Source organism: Xenopus tropicalis, chromosome 6 (assembly GCF_000004195.4).
Source record: "Xenopus tropicalis strain Nigerian chromosome 6, UCB_Xtro_10.0, whole genome shotgun sequence".
Taxonomy (NCBI): Eukaryota; Metazoa; Chordata; class Amphibia; order Anura; family Pipidae; genus Xenopus; species Xenopus tropicalis.
Genome location: NC_030682.2, coordinates 37993552 through 38010779, shown reverse-complemented (window position 1 = coordinate 38010779; position 17228 = coordinate 37993552). Strand labels below are relative to the sequence as shown.

Below are 17228 nucleotides of genomic sequence, written 5' to 3'. Positions count from 1 at the left end.
TCCAACAGTAATCACTTGCATCGCTATACAGCGGGTAGCTCTTAAGAACTCAGTGACTTTAAACTTGCCACCATCAGAGGATGCCACCAGACATATCATAACATTCTGCCCTCCTAGAACGGCCCTTATCAACTGTGAGTGAATTAATTGTGAAGTCTAGAAGCAACGACTGTTCGGTCACAAAGTCATAAGGTAAAAATCCAATATTCACAGCTTCAACACTGCTGAATTGAGAAACCCAGTCAGAGCGAAACAACAGCACGTCCATTTGAGTTGACTTATTACTACAAGATTCACTGTTTTGCTTCAAACTATTTCAGGCACAATGTTAACACCAGTACTATTTGTCTAAACAACCACACAAGCCTAAAGGTCCCCATACGCTATAAGATCCGCTCGCTTGGCGAGCGGATCTTTACCCGATATCCCCACCTACAGGTGGGCGATATCGGGTAGCAACTTGCTTTAAAAAAAAATAATCCGATCGTTTGGCCCTGGGGCCAAACGATCGGATTACATTTGCGGCCATGGGCAGTCGGTTCGGGGACCGCATCAACGAGCCGATGAGGTCTCCGATCCGACTGGATTTTCTAACCTGGCCGATCGATATCTGGCCAATTTCAGGCCAGATATCGGTTGGCCAGGCCGCTCGTTTCTTCCCATACACGGGCCGATTAGCTGCCGAATCGGTCCAAGGGACCGATATCGGCAGCTTCTATCGGCCCGTGTATGGGGGCCTTTAGATCACTATGGGGCGTATTTATTATGCTGTGTAAAACTAATTCGCCAGAAAAACAGAGTAAAAAGCTGTGTAAAATAAATGGAAAAGATCGCCGTCTGAACGCTGGATATTATGCCGTTGTGTTCCATAAGTTCCGGTGGAAAAAAAACCGCGTAAAAAAATTACGCCAATTTTTACGCCGTTTTTACACGCCGAAGCCTGGTAATGTGTAGTGAATTTTCTCGCCCTTTTTTTACACAGCATAATAAATATGCCCCTATGTGTAATGCCACATGTCAGTTGGAGGGGAATAAAGGTCAATACCATTGGACTCTGGGGCAGTGAGAATGCATATTTGAATGAATCACAATTCATCATCTGCCTAGGTTTGGCACATTCCAGGGAATGTGAACTGTCTCTATGAATTATACAAAGTCTGATGGAGGAGGGATTATGTTCTAGGGCTGTTTTCATGACTAAGGGGCTGATTTACTAATCCACGAACGGTCCGAAGGTGTCCGAATGTGTTTTTTTTCGTAATGATCTGTATTTTGCGATTTTTTCGTAAATTGTCGCTACTTTTTCGTAGCCATTATGACTGATTTGCAAAGTGTCGCGACTTTTTCGTAGCGGTACGACTTGCGCGAATTGTCGCGACTTTTTCGTAGCCTTCGTGCCGAGTACGAAAGTTTCGGATTCATTCAAGCTTCAGTATCGTGACTTTTCTTGGGCCAGGTTGGAGCTGCAGAGTGCCATTGAGCCCTATGGGAGACTTTCCTTGGGCCGGGTTGGAGCTGCAGAGTGCCATTGAGCCCTATGGGAGACTTTCCTTGGGCCGGGTTGGAGCTGCAGAGTGCCATTGAGCCCTATGGGAGACTTTCCTTGGGCCAGGTTGGAGCTGCAGAGTGCCATTGAGCCCTATGGGAGACTTTCCTTGGGCCGGGTTGGAGCTGCAGGGTGCCATTGAGCCCTATGGGAGACTTTTCTTGGTCCAGGTTGGAGCTGCAGAGTGCCATTGAGCCCTATGGGAGACTTTCCTTGGGCCAGGTTGGAGCTGCAGAGTGCCATTGAGCCCTATGGGAGACTTTCCTTGGGTCAGGTTGGAGCTGCAGAGTGCCATTGAGCCCTATGGGAGACTTTCCTTGGGCCAGGTTGGAGCTGCAGAGTGCCATTGAGCCCTATGGGAGACTTTCCTTGGGCCAGGTTGGAGCTGCAGAGTGCCATTGAGCCCTATGGGAGACTTTCCTTGGGCCAGGTTGGAGCTGCAGAGTGCCATTGAGCCCTATGGGAGACTTTTCTTGGTCCAGGTTGGAGCTGCAGAGTGCCACTGAGTCCTATGGGAGGCTTCCAAAATCATGCAAAGTCTGAAAGTTTTGCCCGCAGTTTACGAGCGCTCAATACGAAAAAGTCGCGACAATCGAGCAAATCGTAATGGCTACGAAAAAGTTGCGACAATTCGCGCAAGTCGTAATGGTTACGAAAAAGTCGCAACAATTTATGAAAAGTCGTAACGGCAACGAAAAAATCGCAAAAAATACGAAAAAGTCGCAAAATGTTCGTTTTACCTTAATGGTAGAGCATACAATGACATTATTGAAAATTACATGCTTCCTACTTTGTAAAATAGTTTCGGCAGCCCTTTACTGTTTTATTCATGATAATGAAGGCCCTTTCTTCTTTCAGCAGGATAATGTCACCATTTGCTGAGATGATGGTGGAAGAACTTGCCTGGGTCTAACTGGACCTAACCTGAAGACAGCTGAGAAAGGCAAGACAGTCCTTATTACCAAAGTAAAACATTTGGGGCAACATGATTAGAAGCAATACAAAAAATCCAAAGCTTAGCTAATTATTAATCTAAATAATTTCCAATAGGCCACACAACAAATCCATACTAGGCTTCCAAACTGGCTGGTATTGCAGTGGCTCAGTCAGTTAAAATAACACATGATGCCAATGTTTGTAATGGGGCATAAATATGATACAGGAAGGGCATTATAGTTTTTCCAGAAAAGATAAAAACACTAATAAAAAAATAAAAAGTAAACGTATGAACAAAAAGGTTGCATCTGTACTGCCCTTGTGAGCAGACATCCAGCAATCTCTAATAGGTCACTGTTTCACTTCCCAATACATAAATAAAGATTAATGGGGTAGGTGTTAAGAAGTTGCAGTGAGAGCTATATAGATGTTATGCACCTAAAACACTAAAATGAAAGTTATGGTTTTCTATTGCTGTCAAGGAAATAGAAAAATAGAAGAAACATCTGTCTCTTTAAAACCCACTGGGTATAATACATACAGCTAATGTCTTTGTACAAATTACTGGTGCAAAGGTTGATGTTATGAACACAGATTCTGGGTCACTTTATGCTGCAGGGTACATGGATTTCCAAGTAACTACTGACAGTCACAGGAATATACCAACGTCAGTAACTAAATGCAGCTATGATATTGACATTTACTCAGGAGGTTTTGTCCATAGACATTGATCTTTCCCTTTCAGTTGACTTGTTGCCTAGCATGGCCTTTGCGGGTGCAGCAGGTCCAATGAAAGAATAGGTGTTCTATAAATGAATTAATATCAAGACACCAATTGGAGAAACTACAGCGATACCCCTATCTATTTATCAATCTATCTCTCCAAATAATTTATATGCTGTCTATAAATCCATAGCATAAGTAAAAACTAAACTATAGATATGTATATATTCATCTGTATCTATCTACAAATATTAATCTAGCATTATTTATCCCTGATAAGAATAAAAGATAACCACTATGGTTAATCCAGAGCCTAAATACAGCTTCCCACTTCTGCCTTATTCCAGCTCAGCATGCGTCATTAGATGCAGATGTCTATTTTAGCCTCACTAATGTGTTTACGCACACACACTCAAATACATTATTAGAGCACTGCATGTAATTCTGATTCTAGAATGGTTTATCAATACGAACATGTCTCTCTGATTTTCATCAAATTACACTCCCAAGTTTATCTTCACAGTTTAACCCCTTTGGATGGATCCAGTGAATACATACAGAGTGCAACTGGGAAAATAGAACAATCATTGCATGTTTCATGTGCCAGTGGCAAAATTATGTTTTCCTCTCAAGACCTCAATTCTTAGGGGCCGATTTACTAATCCACGAACGGATCGAAAGCATCCGAATGCGTTTTTATTCCTAATGATCGGTATTTTGCGTTTTTTTCGTCGCCGTCACGGCTTTTTCGTAAATTGTTGCGACTTTTCCGTAGCTGTTATGACTTGCGCAAATTGTTGCGACTTTTTTGTAGCCGTCACGGAAAAATCGGAAAGATTTGCCCGCCGTTTACGAGCGCTCAATACGAAAAAGTCGCAATAATTCGCGCAAGTCGTAGCGGCTACGGAAAAGTCATGACAATTGCGCAAGTCGTAACAGCTACGAAAAAGTCACGTCAATTCACGAAAAAAATCGCAAAAAGATACGAAAAAGACGCAAAATGTTCGTTTCCAATCCAATTTTTTCCCATTCGGGATTCGGATTTGTGGATTAGTAAATCAGCCCCTTAGTCTACTGTTACTGTTGATCTTATTCTATGTTTTCTTAATTATCATTTTACATGCACAACGTACGTATGGTTCTCTCTTTCTTCTCAGTAAAATACCAGTCCAGTGGCAATGCTGTACAGATATGGGACCTGTTATCCAGAAAGTTAGGCACCTATGATAACAGATGTTTACATAATTTGGGTCTCCATATATATTATACATATTATATCTAGTTTTATCTCATTTTTAAAAATTAGAATTATGTGATTAAACTAAGTCTATGGGAGATGGCCTTCCTAAAAATTTGGAGCTTTCTGCATAATGGGTTGTATCGGTACATTCATTTATATATATCTTGCTTCTTTATGTGACATGGAGAAATGGCATGGGGCCAGAATAAAGATTAATAAAAGATTAATAGTAATTTGGAGAGTCAAGAGAATGTGAGTGAGTGATGTTATGTTGTTGGGGTGTGACAATTTAAACCTGTCATGTTGCTTTGGGTGTGGACATGAAGCTCTGGCAACACCCTTTATGCATAAATTCTATTTAAAGGAGAACAGATTAGTCACAATAGTGCATGCAAGAACACTATATTTATTCTGTAGAAAGCTTCACCATACCTGTGTAACCAGCCCTAGAAGCTCTCTCTGTTTGTTTAAGATAGCAGCGGCCATTTAGCTTGGTCTTAGTAGATTCCCTGCTGCAGCTCTAGCTGCTGGTAGCTCAGATTACAGCACAGTTGGGAGGGGGAGGAGTAGAGATGGGACACAGAAGAACATGCATATACAAAAGAAGAAAATAAATCATGTTTCTTTTGATAAAGGACTCAGCGAGTCTTTATGGCCGTTCCTTCTCCTTTAACCAAGGATGTACCTAAACATGCCCCCGCACTTCAAGTGGACGTGAAGTCACTTTTGCCTGCACTTGTCACTCTTCACCTTCTTCCCCCTGCTTTGCCGCCAGATTTGCATAGGTTTCATCTGGCAGTTGCATTTTATTTTTTTTTAAAGAAAACATTTTATGTTATATAGGTACCCAAAGGCCACCCCCCTTAAGCTGCCACTTTAGGCATAGGCCCTCAGGTGCCTATATATAACTATGCCTGTATTTAACTACATCTACTGTGGTCTTCTATAATGTCACATTTCCACTCAAGGTTAAGAACCCCCAGATGTTTTTAAACATGTACATACTGGTGAGAAATACATCTACTGTACACAAGAATGCATTACTTTCAAAGATATCTCATTTTATAAGAAGCATTTTCCTGTTTCTTTAAATTGGAGATTTTAGCTTATGGAAAGCCCTGCATATTTTCTGAATGACATAAGGGGCTGCTGTCCTATTTATCTTCAAAGTGTTCCCAAGGGAAACCTCAAATAATGCACCGTTGTACTAAACTCAGAAAATAAACTCTTTTAACCAACAATATCTCTGACTATTTTTCACGTCCTGTAAATGTAAACAGTGAAGACGTTACAGAGATGTTATAGCTGAACTGGAGAAAGCTAATCCATTATTCTGTAGTAATCAATTTGCAGTAATGAACATGCCTGTCGTGAATAAGGCTGCTGCCCATTAACTCTGTGGAATGGCAATAAAGATTGGGCAACAAAATAATTGTACCTCAGATCAAAGAACAGAGCCCCTACCGAGAAGTAAATGTATACACTGCCAATATTTCATCTTTCAGATCCATTCCACCTCTTTAACCTAATATGAAAGCTATAAAAAAGGCCCTGAAACCGTTATTGTGAAAGCCAAAAACTAATTAGTCAGTACTTCCCAATGTGTTCAGTGAAAAGTCACTTGAAATAATGGGCTACTTTCTGAAATTTTATAGGTTTACTGAGTCTAGTGTTCTCTGGTATTTCCTGTTTCTCTTGGTTGGGAAGATTGACTCAACTTTACAAGTCATCTTTAGTAACACACAAACCTTTCAATAAAGAATACAAATGAACTTGAAATGAAAACAAGGGACAAAAAATTAAAAAAAGCAATAACTGTATATCACCTGCCAATCAGCATATTAAATCTTGAGTCTTGATTAACCAGCTTTCCATTCTGATGGGCACGAGCCAAAGCAGTAAATATATCAGAAGGAAAGTGGTGTGCTACAAATGAAAGGAACACAGGACCTAACATAATACTTAACAGGAACCCTTTTACTAAGCTGCTGTACCACATGGGTATCTTTGTCTTCCCTGTCTTTCCTTACTCTATTCTACAGTAATGAGCTGCCAATGACACAGCAAACCTGAACTTCTGGAAAACCCCAGTGGGTACCATACACAGTTTTGGGGAAGTGTCTTCACCAACTAAAACCTAAATAAAACCCGCACACAAGATAACAAAGCATACATCTTTATGATTTTGGGAAGGACAGTTGTTGCTTTTACAGACAGAATCCTGGAAGAAGTGAATAAAAGTATTAACAACATCAGGGCATAGCTTGCTAACGCATTTATTCCTATCTGACTATAAGGCATAAAACAGATTACAACCTGACCTTATTGTACAGGGATTCGGCACCATTCTCAGAAACCAAAGATCAGTTACTTTCTTTACTTTTAAATAAAATTTTAGAACATGAAGTTGTGTTTAATGGGAGTTCTACAAATGTTAGATGGCTTATTTACCAACACAAGGCAACTTGGCACCTGTATAGTAAACCCATAGCAACCAATCAATGATTAGTTTTGTTCAGCCTGCTGAAGGTAGAACAATGAAAGCAACCATTTCATTTATACTATCGGTTACTGCCTAGATGCAGATCTGCACCAGGGTAGTAACCCATGTATTCAATCAAATTTTGCTTTCATTGTTCTACCAGCAGCAGTGTGGGTAAATGAACTCAGCTGTCATTTATGGTATTTGTGAGATGTCTTTAAAACACTAAGGAAGAGTCAGTATTAAATGGAGGCCAATGGCAGGAAGGTTTGTAAGTTGGGTCATTAGAAGTTTAAGACACACATAACTCTGGCAACGGCTTATGGGGTAACAAGAATCAAAAGCATAAACTTTCTAGAGAAAGGAAAACCTCATATGTTCAGCTGTATATACATCACAAATTTGTATCAGGAAAGTGTTGCAGATGAAAACAGAGAATTGTTAAAATTCAACCAAACTCCAAAGTTTAAAATTGAACTTTCTTAGAGCCCAGATGTGGGCTCTGTCTGTCTATACAAAAACCCTTTGTATAAGGGAAGACATGAGTAATTCGAAAAGACAGAATTTGTTGTATACATAGAGTACATGGAAGCTTGGAGGAGGATATTTATACAAGGGATGACTTTTAATGAGATTCTAATAGAGGTCATTGGAGGCCCACAAATACAAAGGGCTACAGAGTTTGGTGGATTGTTTTTTTGAATGAGTTCATTAACACCCGTACATTTAATTACTCAGGCGTCATTCTCTTTCAAGTGTTAAGGTCAATTTTAGCTCTATTAGAAATGTTAATTTCTACCAAATGCATCTTTAATGGATAGCTAGACAATCGCATTGACTTGCTAGAGTTTCTTTTTGTCAAGATAAATAAATGTGTGGCCTTTAAAGGTATGTTCATAAAATAGATACACAATTGTTAACATCTCCAGCCAATTGTTAGATTCCTTGCTTCTTTAACAGGCAATAATGATGCTGATAGACAAGGGAGGCATTCTGAATGAAAGCTACTCATTTTGTGAAGGTATAAATTGTGACATAGTGTGGATATGCTTCATGCCAGACATTATTCAGTACATCCTGTTATTTACATCTCACCAACAACACTAAATAGATGACATATAGTAGATTACTCATTTCTACTTGTTTCTACATAAACAAAAATCTAAACATTTATGGTCAGTCTAGTGTAATGTTGTAATGTATCATTGACTAGTTTATTATATCCACTATATCAGCTCCTATTGGCTCCCAAAACTACACATGGATCTGGCAAGGGGGACTATGCACATGTTAAATATTGACTCTATTTCTCTCTCAGTCTGATTGCTCAGAGTTAGGACCTCGTTTCATTTTAGACCCTGCCTCTCGGCAGCCAGGGGTGCAGAAAAGCACCAGGCTACCCCTTAAATAAGTAACTGGACAACCACATATCATCCAATCAACATTTAGATTTTACCAGTATAAAGCAGATTGGTTGATATGGGTTACTGAAACAGGTTAAAGATTGGATAATATTATGCAACTGCATAAATATCATATTGCAATTCTTTGCTAACAGACAAGCTGCCATTTGTATTTCAGTGGTATTCATCCATGCCTCTCCAAGACTTTGGAATATATTATAAAAAAGTGAAGACCCAAATGAAGGGCATCAGACTAAAGAAGACCCAAATGGCCACTGTTATCAAGGCTCTGGAACAGCAAGAACAACATTGCTAACAGTTCTGACTTGAACAAAATAAAAAGCATCATTAAGGTTCTATGTGGGCTATATTGTCATCTATCTACCCGACACACTGTTATCATTCTGTTCTACCGACTGTACATTTGTATATTTCTATTAGCTATGTACAATGTGTATAAAAGGACATTGGCACCTTTTCCAGTTGGTGATCACCTAAATTCCCAGTCCAGGAAAAAGAAAACTGCAATCATGGGCAACCACGGGGGGGGGCATGTAAAAGTATCACTTAAGTAATACTTCTACAAATATTTTGGGGGCAAAGACAAAAAGCTAGGGATGCAATGCTGTGCAGAGGAAATTGTATAATATTATGTGTGTGGTGAGGGTATGAGCTACTTTAAGTCATGACTCAATGCAGCCAATCTCTGATGGATTCAGAGAAAGTTAACCTGTTTTGGTAAGGGCCACAATGAATATGTAAAATTGTAAAGTTCATTGGTTATGGAATTATAAAGTGCAGTGTTGGAAATAGGAAGGTATACCTGTCTTTAGAGTCTACTATAGGGCAGATGGTAAATACATGACCAATAGCAGTCTGCTGGTGTTCCCTCTGTACGCCTCTGAATAACACATAAATTAGAGGTGGGAGGGGGGCACATACATAACTCCAATCCCCCACACCTCATGAATACAGTACTGCAGACAGGGCTCTCTTTATTTTGTGGGGGGCATAAAGGTCCCTGGGCTCCATTTGGAGTGCAAAGATTTATGGAAATTCTATGTACAAGCGCAATGTGCAAAAAACACTGCAGATTGCACCTGTTTGTTCTTTACCCTGCACCCTCAGGGATTAATGTAGTTAAGGGACATGCAAAAGTCTTCATTTTTAATATGTTACATATATTTATAAGGAAAATAAAAAAATATTTTCTAATTTATAACATTGTCATTCTCTGCAGTCTGATAAACCACTGTACTTACTCCAACTCATATGAGTTATATGCTTCTCTTTTGTAGTAGACCTGCTTGTTCCTGAACAGGGCAAGGTAAGTCTGCATTTCTTAGATTACAATATTACAAGACAAGAGTTATGACATATTAATACATAACAGTTGTAGTAAAATACCCATAATGATTTCAACTGAGGCCAGCTCCTTTTGGTTGGATTTTGTTATCTAAGGGGGGGGGGGGGGGCTGACAGTATTAATGCATGGAGCCTCATCTGTTGGCAGAATGGATTTGGTGACCCTGCCAGTTTAGCTCATCTTTCCATATAATCAGCTCACTTTTGTGCTTTTGTGTGTGGTTATGTTTCTGTATTGTAGTGGAATTTAGCACACAGCTTAATCTGGCTTGTTTAAATGACTGACCCCTCAAAATTAAGAGAAGCCTAGATACCGAACTGGTATCAGAATCATGAGTGCTTCACCACCAAGGTGACATTCCGTCTTTAGCTACTTACAGTTACTGGAACTCTGATATCATGATTAACAATATCCAGTGGTACAATCTTTTGTAGGTAGTTCTGCTCTAGATGGGCATTCTAATTGGCTGCTGTCAGTCATTGTTTTATGATTCACTATCTTTGACAGTATTTTACCAAGTTATATCTCAAAAGAAGCATAGAAGACCTAAGTTGTCCATTTTGAGTCCATGGATGTAGATTTGGCCCTAAAAAGATTTTTGTGGGCCCTGACTTGAAAAGGGGTTACACAGAATTATTTCTATCCATCATATGATCATGTTAATGTAATCTTGACCCCCAATGTACAGCAGTCAGGATTGGGGAGCAATGATCTGCTATGATCTTAGATATACACTTTTCTTTATCACTGTGACCCTGAAAGAGTTTTCTATCCCCTAGTTGGGTATTTGTGCTGTTAAGAGAGTTGGATGAATATACTGACGTTGATCTGGGCTCTTTCTTTCCACGCTGTTACATAATGGAGAATGACAAGGAGAAACAAGAATTTATTCCAGTTTTTTCCGATTTTACTGAAAAAATTTAGTTACCTGTAGAACTGGTCCAGGAATGTGTCTGCCACTGACATGTTGTGTTCAGCACTCAATAAGCCTAGTGACCCCTCATGTTTTTAACATATTCACTTAAAATGCAAATAGTCAATGTATAAATAGCTTTCATATACTGTGTTGATATTTAAGGTGTCATTTACTTTTTCAGGCCTGGCTGAAAAAAAGGAACTGAAAAAAAGTTATGACTTTGCCGAGATTTATTATGAGACAAAACTGCAACAATTCCAATTTCAGAAGTACTCCATCTAAACCCTGTCGAGATCATGTATAAGTCAATGGCAGATGTCCCTTCTACAACTGAAAGCTTTTTCTTTGCTTGGTGGTTTTAGAGGTTTTTGTATTCTTTTATACTGACTTTCGTGCAAAAATATGAAAAAGTCACAGTTATTGTGTGACACGTCGAAAAAGTTGTGTTTTTTAAAACTTTTTATCTACTTTTTTGCATTCATGCCTTTTTAGTTAAGTGTTTTTTTAAATATAAAAATGAGAAAATAATAAGTTTTAGTAAATATGGCCATTAAAGTGTAGTTACTATTATGTAGTCAATGGAAGCTGCCATACTGATTGCTGGGCTGATGGCATAATGTAGAACTAACATAAGCCAGTGCTGATTATTTGTTGTGGAAAACAACATGGCTGCAATAGGGATTAGTGGGTATGTTTCAGTTAGTCTCTCCTCATTGCACCATAGACTATTCTAACAAACACCTTGACTTTTGTAGAAGATTTCAACCTGACGGCTGCGTGTCGTATCCTGAAACGGGTTTCAATGGGCAACAGGAAGTCTATTGTACATGGAGACTTTAATTCCACGGATACAGAGAAGATTGCAGCGCTGCTGTGGGCCTATCAGGTAAGGGGAATCCAGTGCTCACATACAGTTGCTGCAGCTGTGCCCACCTGTGCAGTTGCTACAGGTGTTGGGCAACTCAACATTCTTTTGTATGCAAAGCCATTACAGGGGCTCTATGGAACTAAAATAGCTCTGATCATCTGTGTTTAATTAAATCAGTTACATTTTAATCCATATTGAGCTAATTTTGCTCTTGCATTCTTTTTCTGCAGAAGCTGAAGAGACCGACCCCACTTATAGAATTGTTAAAGTTGGCATTATTGCAACAGAGCAATGTATGAGGAAACAGATGAAGAATTGCAGAGCATGTATCGCAATATCGATTGGGCTGACTTCCTACTCTGTTACTATCAAGACATACAGTAAGTCATGTCACATTTATTAACGTCTGAATTCGAGTTTTTTTGTGCAAACACCGTGGAACCGTAGAATGTGTGAGATTTATTAAGCGCAAAATCATTTTCACAAAAGTTTCACATTTTTGTGAAAACTTGAATATAAAAATCCAGCATATAAATGCTGTAAAAGTCAAGTGGAATTGTGCCAAATTCAAGCTATTTTTTCATTTGTGAGACTTAGGGGCAGATTTACTAATCCACGAATCCAAATCCCGAAAGGGAAAAAATCATATTGGAAACAAAAATTTTGCAACTTTTTCGTCGCCCTCGCGATTTTTCGTATTTGTCGCGACTTTTCCGGCGCCGTTGTGACTTTATCGTATTTTGCGCAATTATTTCGGCACCGTCGTGATTTTTTCGTATAGTAAACGCCGGAAAAAACAATCTGATTTTTTCACGACAGCGACGAAAAAGTCGCGGAAAATATACGAAAAAGTAGTGACGGCGATGAAAAAATCACGGGACATACGAAAAAGTTGCGAAGGCGACGAAAAAAAAATCGCCAAAATACCGATCATTACGAAAAAACGCGTTTGGACGCTTTCGGTCCGTTCGTGGATTAGTAAATCTGCCACTTAGTCGTGATTTGTCAGACTTGTCAAAAATAATTTGTAAAATGTGATTTCGCTATGTTCTTGGTTTTTTTTTTTACCCAATCGAGGTTTTGAGTTCACATCTGAGTTCACATTCTAGTTTGGTGAGTTTTCTGATTTAAAGAACAACAACATGGGCCACTGTGTAAAACAGGTTATTTGGCATAGTCTTGTGTTGTATCATTCCACTAAGAATTTCAATGCACTACAGTGACGGCGCTGAAATAGAGGATGCCGAGATGTATACTTACTATTGCCGGAGTGTTTTAAGTACACTTCAAGTCGTGATCCCACAATTGGATACTGAGGGGGAAAGGAACATATGGATTATAAAGCCAATCGCTGACGGAGCAGGAAGATGTAAGAACACACATATTCTATACTGCTTGACAATGAAAGTTGTTTTTTTTTTTGTTTTTTTTTATACAGTAGCATAACTGCAGAGGAAGCAGTCCCCACAGCCACGGGGTACAGGGGAATGGGGTGTACTTAAAGCAACACCCATTATTTTAGCCTTGTTATGACAAATAACCCAGATGCTGTCGCTGTTTATTCGCGCTGCCATTCGTAGGCTGTTTTTTTTCCAAAGAAGAGAATCCACCTTTAGCCTGAACTCATTTTACATAGTGGTGCTATTGGGCATTACAATACTTCTTTATTTCATAATTTTGGCACAGACCACATAGCTGTCCAATCTGTGCTAAAATATACAATAAAGGCATTTCAATGTTACAAAGAAGTCTCCAATTGCTGCTCAGAATCCCAGTATTGTTGCTGCCTATGGAAAATCCCAATATTATTGCTCAATGTTAAATTTCTGTTCCAGCCAGCTCTGATTTACCCGAAATGTGTGTTGTCAGACAGCATGGAACAGATTTTATGATCTCTTGCCATGTTGAAAGTCACTCAATTACATTTTACCTTGTTTTCTGTTTATGGAGGACTCTTTGACAGGAAGTGGGGCTATTATCTTGTGTTTTAGGCAGTTTTGAATTACTCCATAGGGGAAAAAGAGGGCCTCAATGTCAGTGTATGTGCCACACTCTGCCTGCCCTATGCTGCCTGTGTGTGCCACACTCTGCCTGCCCTATGCTGCCTGTGTGTGCCATACTCTGCCTGCCCTATGCTGCCTGCGGGAGGTGAACCTGGCAGGGCTTTGTTCTGGGAGTTTGTTAGCAGTTGGAAATAGTCATTATATGGTCCCTAAGGTGTGTAATTATGTGCTGGGGGTTGCTGCACTATCCACAGGGGAGGAGACATATGGATTTAAGGGTATATCTTAATATGAAATAATATAATTCTTTCACATATGAATGAACGGTGATATCCCTACAGTGAGCACCAACCATTTGGGGTTTTGCTGCACTACCACCATTAATGTGGGTATGTCTTAAAAGCTCTTGTGATAACATGAGTGTGGTTTGAAGTGGCTACTGTTTAAAAAAGGGGAGTGGTCAAAACTGTCTTCCATTATCAGCCCTCCACCATGTAGGCCAGAAAAATTCCGTACCATAGAAGTTGGACAGTTGGATCTAGAAAATATACTCAGATCTGTTGCTGTTTATGAGAAGAATAAGTTTGTTGTACAAAAGTACATAGAAAGGCCCCAATATGGAACACTAAGTTTGATTTGTGGCAGTAGTACCTGGTTACAAGCTGGGACCTTCCCTATAACTCCCCCCTACACGAAAAGGGCAATCTGTGCAATAATTCCAGTAACTGTATGTATATCTTTATTTATAAAGAGCTACCTTAAGTAGGTACTTATGTATGCAGCTTATGTAGGTACTTATGTAGATTACTACAACAGGAGGTTATTAAAATAATAATAGATACATACAAAGTATAATAAATACAAATAAATACAAGGTACAGTTGCAATAAGTTAAGAATCAAAGAGACAAGAAGATGGAGCTCCCTGCCCCGTAGAGCTTACAATCTAAATGGGAGGGTAACTAAAGACACAAATAGGAGGATATTAGTGCTGTAGGTTACAGTGGGTGACACTGCAATATACGTTTTGTGTGTTTGTCTTGTTACAAAAGCATCTAGCATTAGGCTTGTGCTGAATTCCAAACACAGATTTAGAACTCTCTTGAAAACTCACTGTAACATAAAGTTGGATCTTCCCATGAGTGAAACCCACAAGCACATAGACCCAGTATTTTTGTTTTTCTGGCTCCGTACAGGTGTGCAAATACTGCATACAGAAAAATTATGAAATCTGAATTATGAAAAAAAACCATGGAATTATGAATTATGAAAGATGCCACCCTGACCTGCCTGAAAACAACCTGTGGACTAGTACTGAGTTACAAGGCTCCCTTGAAAAGATTGGCTCAGGTCACGCCTGGGAAAAGGTTTTGGTGCAAGGGATGAAGGCAGCCCTCATTAACACTATGATAGCTTCCTATAACAAAATGGAACATAGAGAAAACAGTTTTGATCTCTTCAGAGCAGATTTTATGTTTGATCAAAATTCTAACCCTGGCTGATTGAGCTGAATACCAGATCTCATATATCAGTACCAGAATTCAAGCATTCTGCTTTCAGTTGCAAGAGGACACCCTTCGAGTTGTTATTGACTTGCGAGAAGACCCTGACCGTGACACTGGTGCATATGAGCTGATATACAATAAGGTGAGTCAGGGGGTAAAGGGTTTGATTCTGATGACTATCTAAAGGGAAATCTTTTTGGGACATGGGATGGGCAATCAAATGCATTTTTACAAAACGTGCCAAGGTTAGGGCCTGTTTCAAGGCACTTGCGGGGACAGGTCAAGGACTGCACTGGTTCTCCTGTACACTCTATGCAATACTTGTCCCTCCCTACTTAATACACAAAAAATATTTGTAATGCTTATCCTGAATAGCAATACTGTATATTCTGTGCCAGTCTCCTGCAAGCAATTTCAGAACAAGCTAAACAACCAATTAGTGCACCAAAAGTTGAACAACCAATGCATTTTCATTCTATTTATTTACTTCATCAGATGTACTTTTTCCAAGACCTTTTTTTTATTATTATAATTATTATTATTATTATTATAATTATTAATAACATATTTTTATAAAGTGCCAACATATTCCACAGCACTGTACAATCACTGGGTTTATACACTGAACATACAAGAATACATACAAAAACAACCATAAGAAGTGAAGAGGGCCCTGTCCAAAATAGCAATGTATGATGTATATGTGTAAATGACTGTAAAGAAAATCCACACCAAGCAAGAAGAAACATCTTAATGGAAATGGAAAACCTAGTGAGGCCTTTTTCATCACTGTAGTGAATAGCAAGTTTTAAAAACACAGGAGCAATGCTGGAAAAGAAAAGGACAGGGAAGTAAAATGGAGTGTGCTCACAGTCTAAAAATGGGGTTTCTTCGGATATCTGTGACTAGAAGCAGGAATTGGATAAGAAACCCCAGCACTTGCCTTGTTTTGAGATATGTCTTAGCAGAACTTGAGGCCCTGCTACAGGCATTCTTTTCCAGCCCCAAGGGTATGGGTGGGTGGAAGGGCCAGATATCAATAGTTATGCTCTGTGATTTATTGGACCTGTGCAAATTGCCATTGAATCAGTCTGTGCTGAGAGGGACAATTTACCACTGTCAACAGGAGAGAGAAGCTGAGGGGCTATCGCACTAAATTCACTCTATTCCTGGGACAATTCATCTCATGTCCTCTTTTCGTCTGATGAGCCTGTCTGGATAATAGAGGTTCGTCTAATGAGGAACCCACCAATGACAAAAGATCCAGTGCCTAGAGAGCTGAAAAGCCCCAAAACAGCAACCTGCATGTTTCATGGAAATAAAAGATAAGGATCCTAGCTACCTTAGCTGAATAGGCATATATCTACAGAAGTGATTGAGTCAGCACACACTTTCCAGTTAGAGATTGTTACTAGAATCTTCAAAACCCTTTCAAGTTATTAATCAATCTGTATGTATATAATGTAAACTTTATTGTCGGACAATGTAAATGCAGAAAGTGTTAATAAAAAAAAAATCCTTTGGGTCAGCCAACCAGGTCCCAAGGTTCTGAGGGGGTCTGGGGCCACACAGATGACCTTTATTAAAACCTGCCTGAAAAATATGTAATAAAAAGTAGCAATAACAATATAATTGTAGCCTCACAGAGTTTGGCTGCTGGGGTAAGTAACCTCAGTTTGAAAGAAAAAAAAGGAAAAATTAAAAAAACTATAAAAACTGAAAAGTTGCTAAGAACTGGCCATTTATACTAAAAGTTAACTTAAAGGTGAACTAGCCTTCAAACAATAATGAAAGTAATTTTTTCCATATCATTTCAGGCCCCAATTTTAACAAAATTAACGCTGCTCCCATGTTTACGAAAGTGCGATGAAACAAACTTGTCTTACGATACGTGGCATTATTTACACAAGTGTAGCAGTTCCTTTCAGCATTATTTTGTTTTGCCGCAATCTGCTATAAATATTGCAGAATGTTTTTGGCGCCATTGCCAATGGCCACACTAATGAATAGTTTTTGTATAAAATAGTATTTCTTAGCAATTTCTTAATGTATTATTAAATATAATTATGGCCAATGAAGTAATATCAGGAACCAATTATTTTCACATTATAATAATTATACTTCATTTATTCACTAATAAAACATGTATAGGTATCATTCGTCACTATGGCAATCACTAATTTACACTGGACCTGTTAAAAAAACTAACTTTACGCCTCTCCAACTATATAATTTCTGGAT

At 39.0% G+C, this 17228-nt stretch overlaps 1 protein-coding gene across 2 annotated transcripts in view; it reads right to left on the bottom strand.

Annotated features, from left to right (window-relative positions):
• hdac9 (histone deacetylase 9) overlaps nt 1–17228 on the bottom strand; it is a 278731-nt gene that overhangs the window by 153305 nt on the left and 108198 nt on the right. Inside the window, exon 1 of one of the 2 annotated variants that reach the window (XM_031903790.1) lies at nt 12741–12793. The exons of the other annotated variant lie outside the window; for it this stretch is intronic. The gene's annotated coding sequence lies outside the window, so the exon portion shown is untranslated. Of the gene's footprint in view, nt 1–12740; nt 12794–17228 lie in introns of those variants that run through there. 2 annotated transcript variants of the gene reach the window in all.